The 24,310-nt window shown below is 44.4% G+C and overlaps 1 long non-coding RNA gene across 1 annotated transcript in view; it reads right to left on the bottom strand.

The window, feature by feature from the left end:
- Positions 1 to 22,434, bottom strand: part of LOC140207703 (uncharacterized) — a 28,130-nt gene extending 5,696 nt beyond the window's left edge. The window contains exons 1-2 of the long non-coding RNA XR_011888627.1: positions 22,315 to 22,434; positions 14,498 to 14,592 (exon numbers count right to left, since the gene is read on the bottom strand). This is a non-coding gene — a long non-coding RNA (uncharacterized lncRNA). The remainder of the gene's footprint in view (positions 1 to 14,497; positions 14,593 to 22,314) is intronic.
- Between the last annotated feature and the right edge of the window lie 1,876 nt (positions 22,435 to 24,310).

The raw sequence follows: 24,310 nt of genomic DNA, 5'->3' as shown, positions 1-24,310 counted from the left end.
TGGTGAGGAACATTCAGTTTGAGATAGAAAACCATAGAAACCATAGAAAAACTACAGCACAAAAACAGGACTTTTGGCCCTTCTTGGCTGTGCCAAACCATTTTCTGCCTAGTCCTGCTGACCTGATATGGACCATATCCCTCCATACACCTCCCATCCATGTATCTGTCCAATATATTCTTAAATGTTAAAAAAGAACCCGCATTTGCCACCTCATCTGGCAGCTCATTCCATACTCCCACCACTCTCTGTGTGAAGAAGCCCCCCCTAATGTTCCCTTTAAACTTCCCCCCTCACCCTTAGCCCATGTCCTCTGTTTTTTCTCTCCCCTTGCCTCAGTGGAAAAAGCCTGCTTGCATTCACTCTATCTATACCCATCATAGTTTTATATACCTCTATCAAATCTCCCCTCATTCTTCTATGCTCCAGGGAATAAAGTCCTAACCTATTCAACCTTTCTCTGTAACTGAGTTTCTCAAGTCCTGGCAACATCCCTGTAAGCCTTCTCTGCACTATTTCAACCTTACTTATATCCTTCCTGTAATTTGGTGACCAAAACTGAACACGATACTCCAGATTCGGCCTCACCAATGCCTTATACAACCTCATCATAACATTCCACTCTTACACTCAATACTTTGATTAATAAAGGCCAATGTACCAAAAGCTCTCTTTATGACCCTATCTACCTGTGACGCCACTTTTAGGGAATTTTGCATCTGTATTCCCAGATCCCTCTGTTCCACTGCACTCCTCAATGCCTTACCATTAACCCTGTATGTTCTACCTTGGTTTGTCCTTCCAAAGCGCAATACCTCACACTTGTCTGTATTAAACTCCATCTGCCATTTTTCAGCCCATTTTTCCAGCTGGTCCAAGTCCCTCTGCAGGCTCTGAAAACCTTCCTCACTGTCTACTACACCTCCAATCTGTGTATCATCAGCAAATTTGCTGATCCAATTTTCCACATTATCATCCAGATCATTGATATAGATGACAAATAACAATGGACCCAGCAATGATCCCTGTGGCACACCACAAGTCACAAGCCTCCACTCGGAGAAGCAATTCTCTACCACCACTCTTTGGCTTCTTCCATCGAGCCAATGTCTAATCCAATTTACCACCTCTCCATATATACCTAGGGACTGAATTTTCCTAACTAACCTCCCATGCGGGACCTTGTCAAATGCCTTACTGAAGTCCATGTAGACAACATCCACTGCCTTCCCTTCATCCACTTTCCTGGTATCCTCCTCGAAAAACTCCAATATATTGGTCAAACATGGCCTACCACGCACAAAGCCATGCTGACTCTCCCTAATAAGTCCCTGTCTATCCAGGTGCTTGTAGATTCTGTCTCTTAGTACTCCCTTCAATAACTTACCCACTACCAACTTCAAATTTACCGGCCTATAATCTCCTGGATTACTTTTCGATCCTTTTTTAAACAACGGAACAACGTGAGCCACTCTCCAATCCTTCGGCACCTCACCCGTAGACTCTGACATTTTAAATATTTCTGCTAGGGCCCCCGCAATTTCAACACCAGTCTCCTTCAAGGTCCGAGGGAACACCCTGTCAGGTCCTGGGGATTTATTCACTTTAATTTTCCTCAAGATAGCAAGCACCTCCTCCTTTTCAATCTGTACAGTTTCCATGATCTCACTACTTGTTTCCCTTAATTCCATAGACTTCATGCCAGTTTCCTTCATAAATACAGACGCAATAAACCCATTTAAGATCTCCCCCATTTCTTTTGGTTCCGCACATAGCCGACTACTCTGATCTTCAAGAGGGCCAATTTTATACCTTACCATCCTTTTACTCTTAATATACCTGTAAAAACACTTTGGATTATCCTTCACTTTGACTGCCAAGGCAACCTCATGTCTTCTTTTAGCCTTCCTGATTTTCTTCTTAAGTATTTTCTTGCACTTTTTATACTCCTCAAGCACCTTATTTGCTCCCTGTTTCCAATACATGTCATACAACTCTCTCTTCTTCTTTATCAGAGTTGCAATATCCCTTGAGAACCAAGGTTCCTTATTCCTATTCACTTTGCCTTTAATCTTGACAGGAACATACAAGCTCTGCACTCTCAAAATTTCTCCTTTGAAGGCTTCCCACTTACCGATCACATCCTTGCCAGAGAACAACCTGTCTCGATCCACGCTTTTTAGATCCTTTCTCATTTCTTCAAATTTGGCCTTCTTCCAGTTCAGAACCTCAACCCTAGGACCAGATCTATCCTTGTCCATGATCAAGTTGAAACTAATGGTCTTATGATCACTGGAACCAAAGTGCTCCCCTACACAGACTTTTGTCACTTGTCCTAACTCGTTTCCTAACAGGAGATCCAATATTGCATCCCCTCTAGTTGGTCCCTCTATATATTGATTTAGAAAACTTTCCTGAACACATTTTACAAACTCTAAACCATCTAGACCCCTAACAGTATGGGAGTCCCAATCAATATATGGAAAATTAAAATCCCCTACCACCACAACTTTATGTTTCCTGCAGTTGCCTGCTATCTCTCTGCAGATTTGCTCTTCCAAGTCTCGTTGACTATGGGTGGTCTGTAATACAATCCCACTAATGTGGCCATACCTTTCCTGTTTCTCAGCTCCACCATAAGGACTCAGTGGACAAGCCCTCTAATCTGTCCTGCCTGAGCACTGCTGTAATATTTTCCCTAACAAGCAATGCTACTCCCCCACCTTTCAGTCCTCTGCCTCGATCACATCTGAAACATCGGAACCCTGGAATATTAAGCTGCCAGTCCTGCCCCTCCTGTAGCCAAGTTTCACTAATTGTTATAACGTCATAATTCCACATGTCAATCCACACCCTCAACTCGTCCGCCTTCCCCGCAATACTCCTAGCATTGAAATATATACACCGCAGAAGATTTTTACCACCACTCACAACCTTTCTATTTGCGGCTTTGCTTGAACTTTTAACATCATTTATTTTCACCCCAGCCTCACTGTCAGCTCTGGCACTCTGGTTCCCATCCCCCTGCAAATCTAGTTTAAAACCTCCCCATCCCCCTACAAATCTAGTTTAAAGCCTCCCCAATAGCACTAACAAACCTCCCTGAAAGGATCTTGGTCCCCCTGTAGTTCAAGTGTAACCCGTCTCCCTTGTACAGGTCCAACCTGCCCCAGAAGAGATCCCAATGATCCTGAAATCTGAAACCCTGCCCCCTACACCAGTTCCTCAGCCACTTGTTCCTCCTCCAGAGCATCTTATTCCTACCCTCACTGGCACCTGGCACAGGTAGCAATCCTGAGATTACCACCCTTGAGGTCCTGCTTTTCAACTTCCTACCAAGCTCTCTATACTCACTCTCCAGGACCTCCTCACTCTTCCTTGCTATGTCATTGGTACCAATGTGCACCACGACATCTGGCTGATCACCCTCCCACTTCAGAATGTCATGCAATCAATCAGAGACATCCTCGACCCTGGCACCCGGGAGGCAACAAACCATCCTGGATTCTCTGTCACGACCACAGAACCTCCTATCTGTATCTCTAACTATCGAATCCCCTATCACTACCGCTCTCCTCTTTTTCCACCCTCCCTTCTGCACTGCAGAGCCAGACTCAGTGCCAGAGATCCAGCTACTGCAGCTTGTCCCAGGTAACTCATCCCCTCCAACAGTATCCAATGCGGTATACTTGTTGTTGAGGGGAATGGCCAAAGGGGAACCCTGCTCTGCCTGCCTTTTCCTCTTCCCTCGCCTTGCGGTAACCCAATTACCTGTCCTCTGCTCCTTTGGCGTAACTACCTCCCTGTAGCTGCTATCTATAATCTCCTCATTCTCCCGAATGATCCGCAGGTCCTCCAGCTCCTGCTCCAGTTCCCTAACTCGGTTTGTCAGGAGCTGCAGCTGGATGCACTTCTTGCAGGTGTCGTTGTCAGGGACACCGGAGGGCTCCGTGACTTCCCACATCCTGCAAGAGGAGCATTCCAACATCCTGCCTGGCATTCTCTCTACGCTAGACAATCTGAACAAAAAAACTAATGGGAACCTACCCTGGCCTCTGCCCGTTCTCGCCAAAGCCTGTTGAGCCAAAGCCGTCCCACTCTGACTCAGTCCACTCTGACGATGGCCGCTACAACGATGGTCGCTGTATATGGTGGTCTGTTTTTAAACCCTGGCGCACTACGTCACGCGCCTGCGCAGTGCAGACCCTTCTCCCCGAGCAGTGTTTAAAAAAAAACTTTTTCTACTTGATTTCCTCACTCCCTTCTTCTCAGCTGCTTGCTTCGACTGATATATACTTCAAACAGATAATAATCTATTTGAGCACACTGGCAGATAACTGCAGAACAGTTAACAACATTTGAACTAAATATTCAAAGAGTATTTGTCCTTTGATTGGGGCTGATTCAATTGGCTCTGCCATTTATGACGCCATAATCCAATCATTTGAACCGAAGACCAATATCTACGGCTCAGTCTCCGAGTGTAACAGAGATAGGCCCTGCTGTTGGGATGATTTCTCAGTGCTTGTTCTTTGTCTCTTCCTACCTGCGGGTGAACGACACTCTCTCAGATAGTCAGGAAATCAAACAGTGCAGCGGGTGGTTGTAGGAAAGAAGAGTCGGTTACAAGATACAATCTTATTGAGCCAAACAGTCCCTAAGGATCTGCAGTTATTGAGCTAAGTACAGTTCTGTAGTCTATCTATATCTGCTCTTCCTCAGGTGAGTCTCATCCACATAGAGCAGAACCAGATAAATGTCACTGGCGGGGAAATGTTTTCCTTTCTGTGCAGCCGAACTCAGCAGTGGAAAACTGAATTTTAATGGGAAACAATTGCCCAGTGGATCAGTAAACACCGTGTCTATTGATAATGCATAAACATTGCGGGCTGAGTTAATCATCTTCAACAGGTTGTTGCTGCTGAAGCCAGTGAACATGTCTGGCAGTGGGGAATACTGTGTGAATGTGGTTCCAAAAAATGTCCCCATGACCTTGCCGATCATCACTCCACGAGTCGTTGTTAAGTGAGATTTAGTTGTATGCGGTTATGCATTCTCCAATGATTACGTTCATTTTATTCCTGTGATGAATGTGTAATGCCCTGGTTCACGTCTTTGCTGTTATACTGCAGGTGTTTCGTCTGGTAGTTCTGTAGGAGGGGACTGTTTTGCTTTTAGCCTCCTTCGGTTATTGTTGAAGATAAGGGATGATGTTGAATGTGTGCCATCAATTAGCAGGAGGTTTTTTTCATTAGGAACAATAAGATTGGTTTTGGTTCAGCGGGAGATGAAAAGAAAAAACGTAGCATGCGATCTGGTTGGAGACCGATTGTTCAAGATGGATTTAAAAAATTAGATGCAAAAAGATGACGCTGCGTACGGTGGCCGTGTTGAGAGCTCTGTTCCAAATCTTCAGTATACTACTAACTTCTACAATTTTCTTCGCATTTTCTGTTCAAGTAGCTGATAGTCACATCACATACAATGGACTGACACTTCTGTACATCGGAAAGATGGTACTTACCCACTAGGTGCCGCCTTTCCTACACTGGGACCCCCTGCTCGCGCGATCCATGGGAGACTCATCTTGACAACGCCACGGCATCGGAACAAGCGCCGGAGGCAAGGGAGAAGGGATGGCATCCTGGTGTGGCTGAGACTGCGTGCTAATCGGCCAAGGCTCCCTCGCATACCCTTGAACAACAAGCTGTGTGAACTGACAGCCAGAATCTTCTACCAGTGGGAAACAAAGGTATGTAACATTTTGTGGCTCGTGGAGACCTGGCTGATGATGGAAATACCAGACCTCGCTATCGAACCCTTTGGGTTCTCCCTGTTCTGGGCAGATAGTCAAAAAACCTCTCTGGGACGAGTAATGGAGGAAGGATATACTTCATGGTCAAAAGTGCTTACAGCGATCCCCGGAATGTGCATGCCCTCAAATTCTTTTGTTCTCCCGACCTGGAATAACTGGCGCCACTGTGTAGCCCCTACTGGCTGCCCAGGCAGTTCACGGCTGTTATCATCACAGCAGTGTACATTCCACCGCAGGCTGATGCTGACCTAGCTCTTAAGGAACTGTACAAGACCATCAACATGCTGGAGACTGCACACCCAGAGGCTGCCTTCATCATCGCCGGTGATTTTAATCGAGCGTCGCTGACGGAACTCTCTCCAAAGTTTTGTCAGTACATCTGGGTGAGCACTCGGGGAGATAGCACACTCGACTGCTGCTACTCTCCCTTCCGCAACGCTTACAAAGCTCTCCTACGCCCAGCTTTTGGAAAATCAGATCACTGTTTGATCCTGTTTCTCCTGACGTACAGGCAGAAACTGATACAAGATGTCCACTGTTGGTCCGACCAATCGGTCTCCATGCTGCAGGATTGCTTCCATGACGAACATTGGAATGTCATTGGAATTCTAGTACGAGAGGGCATGACTTAAGGGTTGAAGGGCGCCCATTCAGAACAGAAATGCTTAGAAATTTTTTTAGTCAGAGGGTGGTGAATCTATGGAATTTGTTGCCACAGACAGCAGTGGAGGCCAAGTCATTGGGTGTATTTAAGGCAGAGATTGATAGGTATCTGCGTAGCCAGGGCATCGAAGGTTATGGTGAGTAGGCAGGGGAGTGGGACTAAATGGGAGAATGGACCAGCTCATGATAAAATGGCGGAGCAGACTCGATGGGCCGAATGGCCGACTTCTGCTCCTTTGTCTTATGGTCTTATGAAGATCTCTTCGAGATTAGGGATAGAGTCACGTGCTTCATCGGGAAATGCATCGATGATGTTGTCCCCCAGAAGCCAGTTAGGGCCTTCAAAACCAGAAACCCTGGATCAATAGTTCCTTGCGAGCAGGATTTACTGCGCGACACAGACCTTACCTTGCCAATAATCAGCAGGAGATCAAGAAAAGCAGCTACAAACTGTGCAAAGCCATCAAGGCTGGGAAACCACACACAGGGACAAGACCGAGTCATGAGTCTCTCTGAATAGCACATGTGACTTGTGGCGAGTGTTGCACACCATCGCAGACCTCAAAGCCAAACGCAGTGGTGCAGCCTCTCTCCCAGATGAGCTCAGTCGCTTTTACACTCAGTTCGATGTCACTAACTCTGAGCCTCCCAGGAAAGCCACGGCTACAAACTGCAACCCGGTCATCTCCGAGGCTCTGGTACGCAGATGGTTCCAACGAGTGGACAGTCGCAAGGCTGCGGGATCAGAAGGCATCCCAAGGCCAATAGTTAAGATGTGCGCAGTACAGCTGGCAGGTATGTTTACAGACATTTTTAATCTCTCCCTCTCCTAGTGTAGAGTGCCCTCCTGTGTCAAATTATCCACCATTGACACTGTACCAAAAAAGACCAAGGTAAGATGTCTGAACGACTGGCGTCCTGTCGCACTCACCGCAATGCTCTAAGAGGACTGCAACTGCACTAACCCTACCACCTAAAATGCACCCCAGGCAATTCGCCTGCCAACACAACTGATTGACCAACAACACAATAGCCACTGTTCTACATACCGTCCTTACACATCTGGAGAAGAAGGATGCTTATGTGAGAATGCTGTTCTTGGACTACAGTTCTGCATTCAACACCATAATTTCCTCCAGGCTCGACAGGAAGCTCAGAGACCTCGGCCTTGTCCCTGCCTTGTGCATCTGGATCCCGGACTTCCTGTCAGATCACTGACAGGTGGTAAGAGTGGGCTCCCCCACCTCCATCCCTCTGACTCTCCACACAGGAGCCCCTCAGGGCTGTGTACTAAGTCCGCTCCTTTAAGCCTGGTTTATACTTCTGCGTTAACTGCGCGCCGTAACCTACGCAAGTGGCCTACGAGTGTTGTGAGCATTTATACTTGTGCGTTGGTGTGTCTGCGTCGCTCTGCAATTCGCGCACTTCACGCATGCGCACTCACCTGCCCGCGCAAGGCTTCATAGTAGTCTCGGGGTAAACAAGACGTGAGCGTCTTTTTTCATGCGAAATGTGTCCTCCATAATTTCGGAGGTCTGTAAAGCTTTATGGAAAGCATTGCAGCCAGAGTTCCTTCCCTGCCCTTCAGTCACCCAATGGGAACCTATTGCAGCGTAGGATGAAATGCGATGCTACCAAGCGGACCAATCACAGCTTGCGTTCTGCATTGCCATGACACGTGGTTACATTTTGGGAGAGGTGCGCGTCGCAGCAACACAAACTCTCGTGTAGGGTTCTGCATCAGCTTTGCGGCGACGCATTGACACAGAAGTATAAATCAGCCCTTATTCTCTGTGTACCCATGACTGTGTCGCCCCCATAGCTCTAATCTGCTAATTAAATTTGCCGATGACACTACATTGATTCGTCTTATCTCAAACAATAACGAGGTGGCCTACAGGGAAGAAGTCATCCCTCTGACACAGTGTTGTCAAGAAAACAACCTTTCCCTTAATGTTGCAAAAAAGCGAAAAACAAAGGTGCTGATGTTGGATTACAGGAGGAATGGAAACGGGCTGAACCCTATTAATAGCAATGGATCTGTGATTGAGAGGGTAAACAGCCTCAAGTTTCTCAGATTCCACATCACCAAAGATCTCACGTGGTCTGTACACACCAGCTGTCCAGTGAAAAAGGAACAACAACGCCTCTTTGACCTCAGACGGTTGAAGAAGTTTGGTTTGCGCCCCTAAATCCTAAGAACTTTCTACAGGGGCACAATTGAGAGCATCCTGAAATGCCTGTTATGGGGACTCTAACTCCCTTAATTGCAGGATTCTGCAGAGAGTGGTGCAGACAGCCCAGTGCATCTGTAGTTGTGAACTTCCCATGATTCTGGACATTTACAAAGACAGGTGTGAAAAAAGGGCCTGAAGGATCATTGAAAACCCAAGTCACAACAACCATAATCTATTCCAGCTGCTGCCATCCGGGAAGTGGTACCGCAGCATAAAAGCCAGGGCAAACAGGGTCCGGGGCAGCTTCTTCCACCAGACCATCAGACTGATTAGCTTGATTTAAGTGTTACGTTGTTACATTCTATGTTACATTGACTGTTCTATTTATTATAAGTTATTATAAATTAGTATGATTGCATATTGCACATTTAGACAGAGACGTAACTTGAAGATTTTTACTCCTCGTGTGTGAAGGATGTAAAAGTAAAGTCAATTCAGTTCTGATCAATTCTGTCACCGATGATTTTTTAAATGTTCCACCTTTGTCCGGCATCCTTTACTTGTATAACATTTTGCGATATTCTGTCTTATGCCACCGGAATATGTTTTCGCAACATTTTGGTCTTTGACTTGAATGTCTGCTCTATCTGTTATGTGTAACAACCTGGTAATGAGGCACTGACATCCAAGCCAATTATACATTCCCATTCACTCACAAGTAGTCCAATCCAACCATTTGACTTGCGTTACCATTTGCATCATACATAATAGTTGTTCGTCCATCGTTAATGTTGGTGAGGACCTCGACATCATTATGATGGTGTCGAGACTAGTGCTTGATTTGGATTTAAGTGAGGGAGAGTTGCGTAGCATCAGCCTCACTCTCTCTTCACAATTCCCATCTGGATCCAGTGGCAGGACAGAGTCGAGACATAATAATACATTCCTGGAGGCAATCAAAATGGTTGGCACTTAGACAGCCAAAGGCAATTAGCTTCAGGAAAGAGGGGTAATAGTGGATATGACACTGGAGAAGTAATAATGGCAACAAGGAAATGGCGGATAATCTTAATAATTATTTTGCTTCAGTCTTCACTGTGGAAAACACCACAGTCTTCCCGAAATTGTACAGTGTCGAGGCAGGATTGACTGTAGTTGCTATTACTAATGAGAAGGTGTTGGGTAGTTGAAAAGCCTTAAGGTAGATAGGGAGGGGAGGGAACGTCGACTCAGACCATGAGAGGCCTGCATCAGGCATTTTCATGCCTTACAAGGCGCAGACTGGATGTCCGTGTGGGGCACCACTCCTTGCACAGACTAGAGCAATGTGTGATTAAGTGCCTTACTCAAGGGCACAAACACACTGCCACAGATGAGGCTCGAACTGGCGACCTTGAGATAACTAGACGAACACCTTAACGACTTGGCCATGTGCCCAACACAAGGTAGATAGGTCACCTGGAACAGATGGGCTATGCCCCATTTCATGAAAGTGGCAGCTGAAGACATTATGGAGACATTTGTAGTGATTATTTAGGAAGCACTAGAATTTGGAATGATGTCCGAGGACTAGAAAATTGCAGAAGTCACTCCACTCCTTAAGAAGAGAGGGAGGACAAAAGAAGGAAATTATAGACCATTTACCTGACTTCAGTGGTTGGGGACTTGGGATCCATTACTAAGAATGATGTTTCAGTGTACTTGCAGGCACATGGTAAAGTAGGCCAAAGCCAGCATGGTTTCCTTTAGGAAATATCTCTGCCTGACAAGTCTCCTGTCATTTTTGAGGAAATAACTGAGAAGATAGACAAATGAAATTCAGCAGATGTTTGATACTTAGATATGCAGGAGGCCATTGATAAGGTGCTGCACAATCGAGAGGCTGCTTAACAAGATAAAAGCTCATGGTATCACAGGAAATATACAAACATAAAACGATTGGCTGATTGGCAGGAGGCAAGGAGTGGAAACAAAGGTGTATTTTCCAATTGGCCGCTGGTGATGTGGTGGTGTTTCTCAGGGGACAGTATTGGAATTGCTTCTTTTCAAGTTCAGAACTCCGAGTTGCAACGGTAATTGTAAGTCTTCTAGCAGGATTCCCTGAAGGCTAGTTTATAAGTTCCATCCGTGAGGAGGAAGGAAAATGCAATGTTAGCATTCATTTCAAGACGGCTAATACAAAAGCAAAAGCTGTCGTGCCGAGCCATTTTAAGGCACGTGTAGTCCCACAAGTGGTAATTTGAGCAGTTTTGGGTCCGTTACCTAAAAGAAGATGTGCTGACCTTGGAGAAGGTTCACAGGGCATTCACGAAAATGATTGTAGTACTTAATGGCTTATCGTACGAGGAATGTTTGATGGCTCAGGGTCTGTTCAAACTAAAATGAATGACGACTTCATTGAATCCCATCGTATGTTGAAAGGCCGAGATCGGGTGGATGTTGTGAGGATGGTTCTATCCAATTTAACTTTAAACGACAACATCAAACCTGCCTCAACCACTTCTGCTGGAAGCTACCACTCTCTAAGTAAAGAAGTTCCCTGTCATGTTACCCCTAAACTTTTGCCCTTTAACTCTCAACTCATGTCCTCTTGTTTGAATCTCCCCCATTCTCAATGGAAAAAGCCTATCCACGTCAACTCTATCAATCCCCCTCATAATTTTAAACACCTCTATCAAGTCCCCTCTCAACCTCCTACACTCCAAAGAATAAAGACATAACTTGTTCAAACTTTCTCTATAACTTAGGAGATGAAACCCAGGCAACATTTTAGTAAACCTCCTCTGTACTCTCTCAATTTTGTTGACATCTTTCCTATAATTCAGTGACCAGAACTGTACACAATACTCCAGATTTGGCCTTACCAATGCGTTGTACAATTTCAACATTACATCCTAACTCCTAAACTTAATGCTCTGATTAATAAAGGTCAGCATACCAAAAACTTTCTTCACCAGCCTATCCACATGAGATTCCACCTTCAGGGAACTATGCACCATTATTCCTAGATCCCTCTGTTCTACAGCATTCTTCAATGCCCTACCATTTACCACGTATGTCCTATTTTGATTAGTCCTACCAAAGTGTAGCACCTCACATTTATCAGTATTAAACTCCATCTGCCATCTTTCAGCCCACTCTTCTAACTGAACTAAATCTCTCTGCAAGCTTTGAAAACCTACTTCATTATCCACAACACCACCTATCTTAGTATCATCTGCATACATACTAATCCAATTTTCCACCCCATCATCCAGATCATTAATATACAAATGTTTGTATATGACAACCAACATTGGACTCAGTACAGATCCCTGAGGCACACTGCTGCACACCGTCCTCCAATCTGACACACAGTTATCCACCACTACTCTCTGGCATCTCCCATCCAGCCACTGCTGAATCCATTTTACTACTTCCATATTAATGCCTAACGATTGAACCTACCTAACTAACCTTCCGTGTGGAACCTTGTCAAAGGCCTTACTGAAGTCCACATGGACAACATCCACAGCTTTACCCTCGTCAACTTTCCTCGTAACCTCATCAAAAAATTCAATAAGGTTTGTCAAACATGACCTTCCATGCACAAATCCACGTTGACTGTTCCTAATCAGACCCTGTCTATCCAGATAATTATATATACCATCTCTAGGAATATCTTCCATCAATTTACCCACCACTGACGTCAAACTCAAAGGCCAATAATTGCTAAGTTTACTCCATAACTACCCATCTTGTTTCCTTTACCTTACTCAATTCAATATCCTTCTCCTTAGTGAATTCTGAAGAAAAGAAATTGTTCAAAATCTCCCCCATCTCTTTTGGCTCCACACATAGCCATCCACTCTGATTCTCTAAGGGACCAATTTTATCCCTCACTATCCTTTTGCTATTTATATAATTGTAGAAACCTTTTGGATTTATTTTCACCTTACTTGCTAAAGCTGCCTCGTATCTTCTTTTAGCTTTTCTCATTTCTTTCTTAAGATTCTTTTCACATTATTTATATTCCTCGAGCACCTCATTAACTCCAAGCTGCCTATATTTATTGTAAATCCCTCTCTTCTTCCGAACCCAGTTTCCTATATCCCTTGAAAACCATGGCTCTCTCAAACTTTTAACCTTTCATTTCAACCTAACAGGAACAAAACGATCCTGTACCCTCAACACTTCACCTCTAAATGACCTCCATTTCTCTACTACATCCTTCCCATAAAACAAATTGTCTCAATCCACTCCTTCTAAATCCTTTCACATCTCCTCAAAGTTAGCTTTTCTCCAATCAAAAATCTCAACCCTGGGTCCAGTCCTATCCTTCTCTATAATTACACTGAAACTAATGGTATTGTGATCACTGGACCCAAAGTGCCCCCCAACACATACCTCCGTCACCTGCCCTATCTCATTGCCTAAGAGGAGATGCAACACTGCTCCTTCTCTAGTTGTTACCTCTATGTATTGTTGCAAAAAACTATCTTGCACACATTTGACAAACTCCAAACCATCCAGCCCTTTTACAGAATGGGCTTCCCAGTCTATGTGTGGAAAATTAAAATCTCCCACAATCACAACCTTATGCTTACTACAAATATCTGCTATCTCTTTACAAGTTTGTTCCTCCAGTTCTTGGTCCCCATTAGGTGGTCTATAATACACCCCTATAAGTGTCACTACACCTTTCCTATTCCTCAATTCCACCCAAATAGCCTCCCTGGATGAGTCCACTAATCTATCCTGCCAGAGGACCGCTGTTATATTTTCTCTGACAAGCAATGCAACACCTGCCCCTCCTATTCTATCATTGAAGCAATGAAATCCTGGGATATTTAGTTGCCAATCACACCCCTCCTGCAACCAGGTTTCACTAATAGCTACAACATCATATTTCCAGGTATCGATCCATGCTCTAAGCTCATCCACCTTTCTTACAATGCTCCTAGCATTAAAATAGATGCATTTAAGAAACTCTCCACCTCTTACTCTCTTTTTATCCTTAATGTAGCGAACAACTTTGTTATCTTTTTCTTCCTTGTCCCCTACATCTTTGGTCTGAGTACTCCTGATCTCTGCCCCCTGCCTATCCTCCCTCACACACTGTCTACTAGTTTTCTCTATATACTTCAGAGTCCTGTCCCATTTCACCGAATAACGTGAAATATTTTTTTGACGAAACCAATTCACCTTTGGTCCTCAGGCCAAACATTCATCAGTGAATAACAGAACACATCAGAACAGACCATAAGGTCAGCAAATACAACTTATCTACAAAGAGCTGTCTCCTGATCCAACACCACCTCTCACTATCCCCTTCATGTCAGCCAGGAAAACACACTACAGAAACTTCCCTCATCTCCTCTGGGCAACAACAGCGAAAACTGATGAGAAATTGACTGACGCCATTCCAGAACACAAACTAGACTCTCGCATTTGTGAACTCCTGGAAATCTGCCAATCATCCGATGTTACCTTTATAATTGCAAGGTAGAGGAATCTACCACTTTAGAAACAGTCTACTGGTGAAACAGATCCTGTCTGTTCCCTGGACTCTTACATCGCCTACAAGAACCGTTGTCATAAAGCTGTCAGCATTTCATCCATAGCCGCCTGATTCAGGGCCTCCTGATCCCTTTCCTCATAAAGCTTTGCATGGGGAGAAGACTAATTCGACCATTTGCAGTGCTGTACCTGTTTGGTTGTTCCAGTGCTCAAGGCCGCTTTACAGGATTGATGAACCCATTAGATGGCATTTCTCTCTGTTCCCGTTAGCACCCGTGTATGTCTCTTTCACTGGCCTTTTTTATAATTATACGTTTAATTATACAGATCCCAGTGATTATACCTGTGTCCATTCTGATTCTGACCAACGATTATTGATTGTCGTCTTCTTGCTTACACTTTTATCCCCGCACAGGAAACCTCCACCTGCTGGTGATTCTGTGAATTGCACACAACAAGCAGACAAATCAGTCATTGAGAGTATGATTACTTTACAAAGTATGATGGTATCACCATCCCCCATATCAGAGTAGCGGTTGGCCCAGGGACCAAGCTTTCCCCATTTCCATCAGTTACTGCATCATGTCTGTGTGTCTGTCCAGTGATATCTAGCGCATCCCAATGATAGAGTCACAGAGCAATACCCGACGGAATCAGACCCTTTGGCCCAACGAGACCATGCTGATGATGATGCCCACCACGATGGTCCCAATTTCCTGTGATGGGCCCACACCCCTTCATGCCCTGCCCCTCCATGTACTCGTGCAAACCGCTTCTGCCACTCCCTGCGGCATCTCACTCCACATAATCAGCAGCCTCTGCATGAAGAACATTGCTGTTCATATTCCTTTTAAATCTTTCCCTCTCATCCTCAATCTAATTCCCTAGTTCTGGTCTCCATCTACGAAAAGGAAACCTGCGAAAAGTTCTGTCACCGAACCAGGTTCATTACCTTGTACTAGATACAGTATGGCAAACCGTCTAGCTGGCCCAACCACATAGTAAGTCAGGAAACGTTCCTGGACACCAAGCATATTGTGTCCCATTTAACATTTTTGAATCAGGAGATGGGAACCAATATTAGGGAAATTGAAGTCAACAAAGACAATGACTCTGTGATATTTGCATCTTTCCAAAACCTGCCAACTTACCTGCTTCTCATTGTTCTGGTGGGCTTTTTTGGTGGTGGTGGTGGTGGTGGTGGTGGGGGTGGTGGGGGGGGGGGGGTCTGGGACCATAGGATACACTGAGTGATTTCTCTTCCACTTCTCTGATTTTCATCCACACCATATGCCCCTCCCCCCCGATGTCCTTCATTTCTGCAGCTACGGATATCAATTCCACTTGTCCTCCTTTCACCTCCCTCCATATGCCTTTGAAACAAATAAACCCTGCTACATCAGACATCCAATCCTGCCCATCTAACAGTCATGTCTGTGTAATGGTGATAGCATGTATCATGCACAGACTGAAACATGTTCTAAATTATTCCTATTTTAAATACTTATTGTACTGAATTAAACACATTTCAACTCATCCAGTGATACCCTTTCCACAGCCTATCATTCTCTGAACATTGCATCGACCTTTATATCAACTGCTCCACCATCTGACCTAACACTCTCTTTCCCATCCCCTGACCAACCGAGTTTAAATTGACCTCAGAAGCTCTACCAGTCCTGCCTAGAAGGACATTGGCTCATTCTAAGTACAGGTATAACCCATCGCTACGATACATTGTCAAATAGGAACAAAATTTCCATCTAAATTACCCTTCTTCTTAATCGCAGGTTCATATGTACTGAAAATTTAATTAGTAGAAAAGTACTCAATGAGGCCTGGCGTATATAAATGAAAATTATTTGTTGGCAGTTGCTAGTTTGGACTGAAGGAGAAGCACTGTTGGATGGTTCTGTGATTCTCCATCGGAGCTAATCAGCCATACCTCTGCTTAACAACCTACTAGGCTTACTGGACTAACTTGAATGTTGAAAAGCCATGTATAAAAATGGTCAATACTTGGCAATTTTCCTCAAATCGTGCATTTCTCATAAAAGAATCAGCGGAGGATGAGTGCTCTGGGAATGGAACCAATAAATGAAACAAACAGATAAAAACCAACTCACAGGTCTGTAGAAAAAGCAGCTTTATTCCATTCTCATGTTTTAGGATCTATAATAGTGAAAAAGAGAGTGAATTGTGTTCGAAGTTTCAAACACAACTTGCGACTTGTGAGATTCTCACAGCTATGGAAACATATGCACCATAGTACTTAATTTGGAGCTGCTTCATGTGCAAATATGCACAATGGTGCTTGTCGTTTCCATCTACAGTCTTACATGCAAGGTTTCAAAAATAAATTGTGGACCTTCACTGAGAATATAGCATGTTGCCCATGCTAATGAATTGGCAATGTGATACAATAATTGAAATCAGCACACAGCACATAGTTTCACCAGTGAATGAGCTACGAAAGAAGAGCCCCAGACATGAGACTAATCTTTTGACACCTTTTGTAAGAGTTCTTTAGCTGCTTACATATCAGTCATGTCAGGTGTGTGATGGAATACGTTTCACTTTCCTGGGGAGGAGTATGTCCTCACAGTTATTTTGCAATTCCATTGTTACTGTGAACAGGTAGGAAAGTGGAGCTGAGGCTAAGACAGATAGATCAATACTTTTTGACCCCAAAGGAAATTGCAATGGCACCGTAGCATTACAAATGCACAGATACATAAACATTAGAAGAGAAGTAAGAAAAGAACAAAAAATAAGTTGCCTCAAACAATCTAACTGAAGGGGATATTCACTTCCCGGGTTATAGACTGACTCATTAGAGAACATAATGGCCGAGGGGTAGAATGACTGTAGAACTACCAAGTTCCCTAGGCCTCCCATCCCATGATCCTCTCCCTTCTCCAGCCTTGTATCCGTTTTGCCAATCAACTTTCCAGCTCTTAGCTCTATCCCTCCCCTTCCTGTCTTCTCCTATCATTTTGGATCTCCCCCTCCCCCTCTCAAACCTCTTACCATCTCTTCTTTCAGATCGTCCTGACGAAGGGTCTCGGCCAGAAACGTCGACTGTACCTATTCCCATAGATGCTGCCTAGCCTACTGCGTTCACCAGCATTTTTTGTGTGTGTTGCTTGAAAAATAACAAGTGGAGTTTAACATAGACAATTGCAAGGTGCTGCACTTTGACAGGACATGCCAGGCTAAAACTTACACAGTCTGTGTTAGGGGACTGAGGTCTGAGGTGGAACAATGGGACCTAAGAATGCCGATGCGCACTGACATGGTGCCAAAAGAAATGTTGGAGTTTTCCATAGTGGGAATTAACTGTTCATTCTAACCTTTGCAGTTACTTACGAAGGTATTGAAAGAAGAAAATTACCAGCATGGATTTTTGTTCTGTCCTGTCTTTGTTTTCGTTTAGTGTTACTTTATGTTTTTTCAATGAAAACTGTCACATAGAGACCCAGATTCCACACTGGCCATGTAGAATCCAGATTAAGGTAACGGAAATTTCTGCATCTCTATTCCAGATATGAGACCCTCTCATTTCAGAGGGAAATTGCCCATAGGTAGACAGTTAAATTAGGAATTTTAAGTTAACATTTTGGAAGATTGGAATATTTGGGGAGCAATCCTAAAAGTTGTTTTTACTCACAAGAGTGCCTTCTTTTTACAGAACATAAAATATGTTGCTCAAGACTTTAGACATCGTAATTTTTACATTTGAATTTCCTTTAAAAATAGTTATGATGCAATCATAGTATTTGTCATGCAAATTACCAATTTAAATACTAGGTTGTTTCAAAAAGCAGTTTGCCATTAATTGCCCCACCATTTTAACACACACATTTATCCAGCTGTTGCTGGGTGGTCGAATCGAAATGATTTGTTCAGTCTGCCCTGACACTGTAGGGATGAGATGCAGTTGTAAAGGATATTAACATTTTCTGCCTTCCTTGCAGATAACCTTCAGGTACTGGAGAATAGCACGGACATTATGATATGACAGCAGATTATCTACAGGGACCATTTGAATCAAAACAAAAATAGAGAAGTTGGAAGGAGATTTGCAAAGCAAGGTGCTAAATGGGCAGGAATGGCTGCCACAGACTGGTGAGATCGGAAGGCAGAAGGAACAACAGGTTAGGCTTATGGGTCTACCAAAAGAGAAAGAGGACTCAAATATGTGCTATGCTTGGGAGAATGGTGTGATGGGCGTGGACAAAAACCTTCCAAATTCCAAAAGTTGCAAATGTACAGATCTGAAATAAAATTCTCAAGATGAAGTATCGCAGAGGAAATAATAATTATCAGCTTTTAGGCCCACTTACTGAACAGCTTTCAGGTAATGATAGCCATGGTAAGGTTACAGTACGGTGAGAGCAGACTCATGTGAACATTGAGCTGGATAGCGACTCACATAAGAGGCTATCGGTTGAGGTGGTCACACCAAGCATTTTTCAACTGTCGTTTCAATCATTATAAAATATTCACAGGAGGACATCGTACACCAGGATAGTAGATGGGAAGGGCATGAAAGGACATGGATAAGTTATACTTTCAAGGCCCAGGACCCTTCAGGTTTTTCAAAACTACTAGACCATCAACCATCCACCACCCCACACCCTCAAGTGACTTAAATGATACCAGAGCCCAGGGTAACACAGAGGGGTTGGGATTAGTGTTAGAAGATGCAAGCAAATTTGTCACTTTGGCACCAAGATACCAGCACCTGCAGGTAAATTTTAATCAAACCAAAATAATGGTGCTCGCCTACAATGAGACAGTTATTCACTCACATTCTTGGAAGGCAACGAAGCAGGAGAGAGTTTAAACCTGATAGAAGGAAACGGCGATGATTAGAATTACTGGAAGCAGGTTATGCCTCAGGGGTACTCACTGTTACTACCTTAAATATAGTAGAATTAGAAAGCTAAATACAGTCCCTTCAGTAGAAAATACAGGATACGGTATTACTGGAGAAGGTTATCAAGATCAGTACCAGACTAATCAGATTGTTCATGACGTATCCCAGGTAACTCTGGATGCAGTGAAGCCCCTTCAAGGAACAACAAACCTGGTTACTGACCATATAGACTCAACTACGAAGGAAACACAAAAGACTGAGATTTGTGCCACATAGTCTACATGCTTAATAGCCATGATTGGCACAAATTTATTACAACTTGATCCATATCAAGTACCAAACTGGGTATCAGGAGGGCAGATAAAAGAATGGCTTGAAGACAAGGGACCCTTATGTCACATTACATGTCTTACACTGACCAACAGAGCACTGGGTACAGATGGTGATGTTAAAGGGTGGTTTTATCCCTGGTGTCATGAATTCTTGATTACCTGACTGGCAGACCACAGTATGTGTGCTTGCAACACTGTGTGTCTGACAGAGTGATCAGCAGCACTGGGGCTCCACAGGGGACTGTCTTGTCTCCCTTTCTCTTCACCATTTACACCTTGGACTTCAACTACTGCACAGAGTCTTGTCATCTTCAGAAGTTTTCTGATGACTCTGCCATAGTTGGATGCATCAGCAAGGGAGATGAGGCTGAGTACAGGGCTACGGTAGGAAACTTTGTCACATGGCGTGAGCAGAATTATCTGCAGTTTAATATGAAAAAGACTAAGGAGCTGGAGGTAGACCTGAGGAGAGCTAAGGTACCGGTGACCCCTGTTTCCATCCAGGGGGTCAGTGTGGACATGGTGGAGGATTACAAATACCTGGGGATACGAACTGACAATAAACTGGACTGGTCTAAGAACTCTGAGGCTGTCTACAAGAAGGGTCAGAGCCGTCTCTATTTCCTGAGGAGACTGAGGTCCTTTAACATCTGCCGGACGATGCTGAGGATATTCTACGAGTCTGTGGTGGCCAGTGCAATCATGTTTGCTGTTGTGTGCTGGGGCAGCAGGCTGAGGGTAGCAGACAACAACAGAATCAACAAACTCATTCGTAAGACCAGTGATGTTGTGAGGATGGAATTGGACTCTCTCATGGTGGTGTCTGAAAAGAGGATGCTGTCTAAGTTGCATGCCATCTTGGACAATGTCTCCCATCCACTACATAATGTACTGGGCTGGCACAGGAGTACATTCAGCCAGAGACTCATTCCACCGAGATGCAACACAGAGTGTCATAGGAAGTCATTCCTGCCTGTGGCCATCAAACTTTACAACTCCTCCCTTGGAGGGTCAGACACCCTGAGCCAATAGGCTGGTCCTGGACTTATTTCATAATTTACTGGTATAATAATATGTAAATTATTTAACTATTTATAGTTTTATTACTATTTATTATTTATGGTGCAACTGTAACGAAAACCAATTTCCCCCGGGATCAATAAAGTATGACCATGACTATGACTATTATGTTGCTGCAGAGTTCCACATTCCACAATGGGGGAATAATGTAACCTGCCCTTTGAAAGGGATTCACATTGTTGTCAAGTGTCGTGAAAACACTTAATAGATTCAGTGCCAATGAGAACTGTTTATTCTGCCTGTGAGTAATCAAGTCTTTTTTGCCATATGCATTGGTGGGACAGTCGTATTACATATCAACAGCAGGCACAAGTTTTCCAAGGACTGGAAAGTGTCCTCTGAGGTAAATTTTACCTCTATCTGTATATAATGTGACCATAGCACACCTGCTAGGTGTCCATGTGTAGTCAACAGAATGAGTGGAGGATAATGATCCTAAGATTAACATCTTTGGTTCAAGATGAGGGAGATGTTGGCCAGATGGAACTACAAGAGTAAACCCTACATCAGACTGCTTTTTAAAGATTACAGTTTCACGTTCATCACAAACATACACTCCATTCTAATTGACAAGCACCAAAAACCTGAGCCCCTGTTCCTCTCTCTGAAACTGGATTATTAACTTCCTCATCGGGAGACTATGGTTTATGCGGATCAGAAGTAGCTTCTCCTCCTTCCTGACAGTCAACACTGGTGCACCTCAAGGATACGTGTTTAGCCCACTGCTCTACTCTCTCTCTCCACCCGTCTGTGTGGCTAGGCACAGCTCAAAGGACAACCAGAAGTTTGCCAATGGCACAACTATTGTTGGCAGAATTTCAGATGGTGATAAGGAGGTGTACAGCTGTGAGGTAGATCAACTGGTCGAACAGTAACAAAACAACAAACTTGCACTCAAATTAGTAAGACCAAGGAATTGATTGTGGATTTCAGGAAGGGGAAGTAGAGGGAAGAGCAGTGGAAGGGTGGTGCCAGCAGCTTCAAGTTTCAGTTTGTCAACATCTTTGAAGATCTATGCAGGGCCTAACATATGGATACAATTACAAATAGCATGACAGCCGCTATATTTCATCAGGAGTTTGATGCGATCCTGGATGTTACCAGACTCTAGAAAATGTTAACGGATGTAACACAAAACAACAAGTTCCATAACATATGCCAGTGCTATTCAGTGCTGATTCAGTGCTCGGGACCGTTTTATGGGAGGGTCTAAGACCAGGGGTCACAGCCTCAGAATGGAGGGACGTCCTTTCAGTGCGGAGATGAGGATGAATGTCGTTACCCAGAGACGATGAATCTGTGGAATGCTTTGCCTCAGGCAGCTGTGGAGGCCAAGGCTTAATGTGTATTTAAGGCAGAGTTTGATAGATTCTTGATTAGTCTGGGCATGAAGGGATACAGGGAGAAGGAAAATTAGATCAGCCACGATGTAATGGCAGAGCAGACTCAATGGGCCAAATAGCCTAATTCTGGTCCTCTGTCTTATGGGGTAGATCTGGGGTGGCTTGTTTGCAGGATATTCAGGGACGGATAAGTCGTGTAGGGCCCTGGTGAACTTTTTAAATTACAGTAAGTTTGGGAGGCGGGATGTGGCTTCTGTTATCCTCCCATTGCAGTGGGCGGCGGCAACACTATAAAGAGTAAGAATCAGGAATCACAGGCTGTACAAAACGAGAGTGTGTGTCAGATCTGTATCTGATTGACTTGCCTGAACGGGCCAACAAGGCAGAAACTCATACAAGTGGAGCTACGTCCGGAAAGTACAATTTATCCGTTTTAAAGTGTTTTTTTCTGTTCGGTGAATTGAACTGGGGACACTGCCGAATATCAGACCAGCAACACTCCGCGACAGGCGCAAATACTCACCGGTGAGCCGGGAGCCTCTCTCGACGGGCGAAAACTTTCCCCAAACTCCGGACCGAGGTAACACTGAATGCGGAAGGACGGAGGGAAACGGCCGCCCAGCCGGAGATCAGCGCATGCGCAGCATGATATCCGCGACTGTGTGCTTCTCGGTGCAACAGAGCTGCAGTAGTTGCCGTCTCACTGGCTCTTCACTCAACCCTGGAGCATCTGGACAGCAAAGGTACAAACATCGGGATGCTCTTTATCGACGACAGCTCGGCATTTAATACTATCACCCCCTCAAACCTAAACAATACGTTTCAAATTTGGTCTCAATATACCCTTGTGCTACTGGACGCTCCGGCGGCTGCCTTGCAGACGCCGGTCAGTTTTATATCGATTGTTATTACTGTTAATTAATCATTGCCCGATGTCAGTCATCGAAAAGTAACGAATCATGTAGGGGTCCTTTAGAGGATAGACTCTGAAATGGTTTCTGGAATCCTCAGCTCCTACTTGTGGTGGGGACCAGCTCATGATATGCAGATTCTCAAAAGTTTGTTCCCAGTCAGTTTAGATTGGCAGCAACATCTCCTCCACAACCTCATCAGCATAGGTCACCATGAGGCTGTGCGTTTAGCCCTCTGCTTTACACATATGACCATGTGGCTAAACATAGAAAATAGGTGCAGGAGTAGGCCATTCGGCCCTTCGAGCCTGCACCGCCATTCAGTATGATCATGGCTGATCATCCAACTCAGAACCCTGTACCAGCCTAGCCTCCATACCCTCTGATCCCTTTAGCCACAAGGGCCATATCTAACTCCCTCGTAAATACAGCCAATGAACTGGCCTCAACTGTTTCCTGAGGCAGAGAATTCCACAGATTTACGACTCTCTGTGTGAAGAAGTTTTTCCTAATCTCGGTCCTAAAAGGCTTCCCCTCTATCCTCAAACTGTGACCCCTCATTCTGGACTTCCCCAACATCAGGAACAATCTTCCTGCATCTAGCCTGTCCAATCCCTTTAGGATTTTATACGTTTCAATCAGGTCCCCCCTCAATCTTCTAAATTCCGACGAGTATAAGCCTAGTTCATCCAGTCTTTCATCATATGAAAGTCCTGCCATCCCAGGAATCAATCTGGTAAACCTTCTTTGTACTCCTTCTATGGCAAGGATGTCTTTCCTCAGATTAGGGGACCAAAACTGCACATAATACTCCAGGTGTGGTCTCACCAAGGCCTTGTACAACTGCAGTAGTACCTCCCTGCTCCTGTACTCCAGTCCTCTCGCTATAAATGCCAGCACCATTCACCTTTTTCACCGCCTGCTGTACCTGCATGCCCACTTTCAATGACTGGTGTATAATGACACCCAGGTCTCGTTTCACCTCCCCTTTTCCTAATCGGCCACCATTCAGATAATAATCTGTTTTCCTGTTTTTGCCACCAAAGTGGATAACTTCACATTTATCCACATTAAATTGCATCTGCCATGAATTTGCCCACTCACCTCACCTATCCAAGTCACCCTGCATCCTCCTCGCATCCTCCTCACAGCTAACACTGCCGCCCAGCTTCGTGTCATCTGCAAACTTGGAGATGCTGCATTTAATTCCCTCATCCAAGTCATTAATATATATTGTAAACAACTGGGGTCCCAGCACTGAGCCTTGCGGTACCCCACTAGTCACTGCCTGCCATTCTGAAAAGGTGCCGTTTATTCCCACTCTTTGCTTCCTGTCTGCCAACCAATTCTCTATCCACATCAATACCATACCCCCAGTATCGTGTGCTTTAAGTTTGCACACTAATGTCCCGTGTGGGACCTTGTCAAAAGTCTTTTGAACGTCCAATTATACCACATCCACTGGTTCTCCCCTATCCACTCTACTAGTTACATCCTCAAAAAATTCTATGAGATTCGTCAGACATGATTTTCCTTTCACAAATCCATGCTGACTTTGTCCGATGATATCACCACTTTCCAAATGTGCTGTTATCACATCTTTGATAA

The sequence above is a fragment of the Mobula birostris genome, chromosome 13, assembly GCF_030028105.1.
Source record: "Mobula birostris isolate sMobBir1 chromosome 13, sMobBir1.hap1, whole genome shotgun sequence".
Lineage (NCBI taxonomy): Eukaryota > Metazoa > Chordata > Chondrichthyes > Myliobatiformes > Myliobatidae > Mobula > Mobula birostris.
The sequence above is the reverse complement of the archived record's forward strand: the minus strand, read 5'-3'. Positions and strand labels throughout refer to the sequence as shown.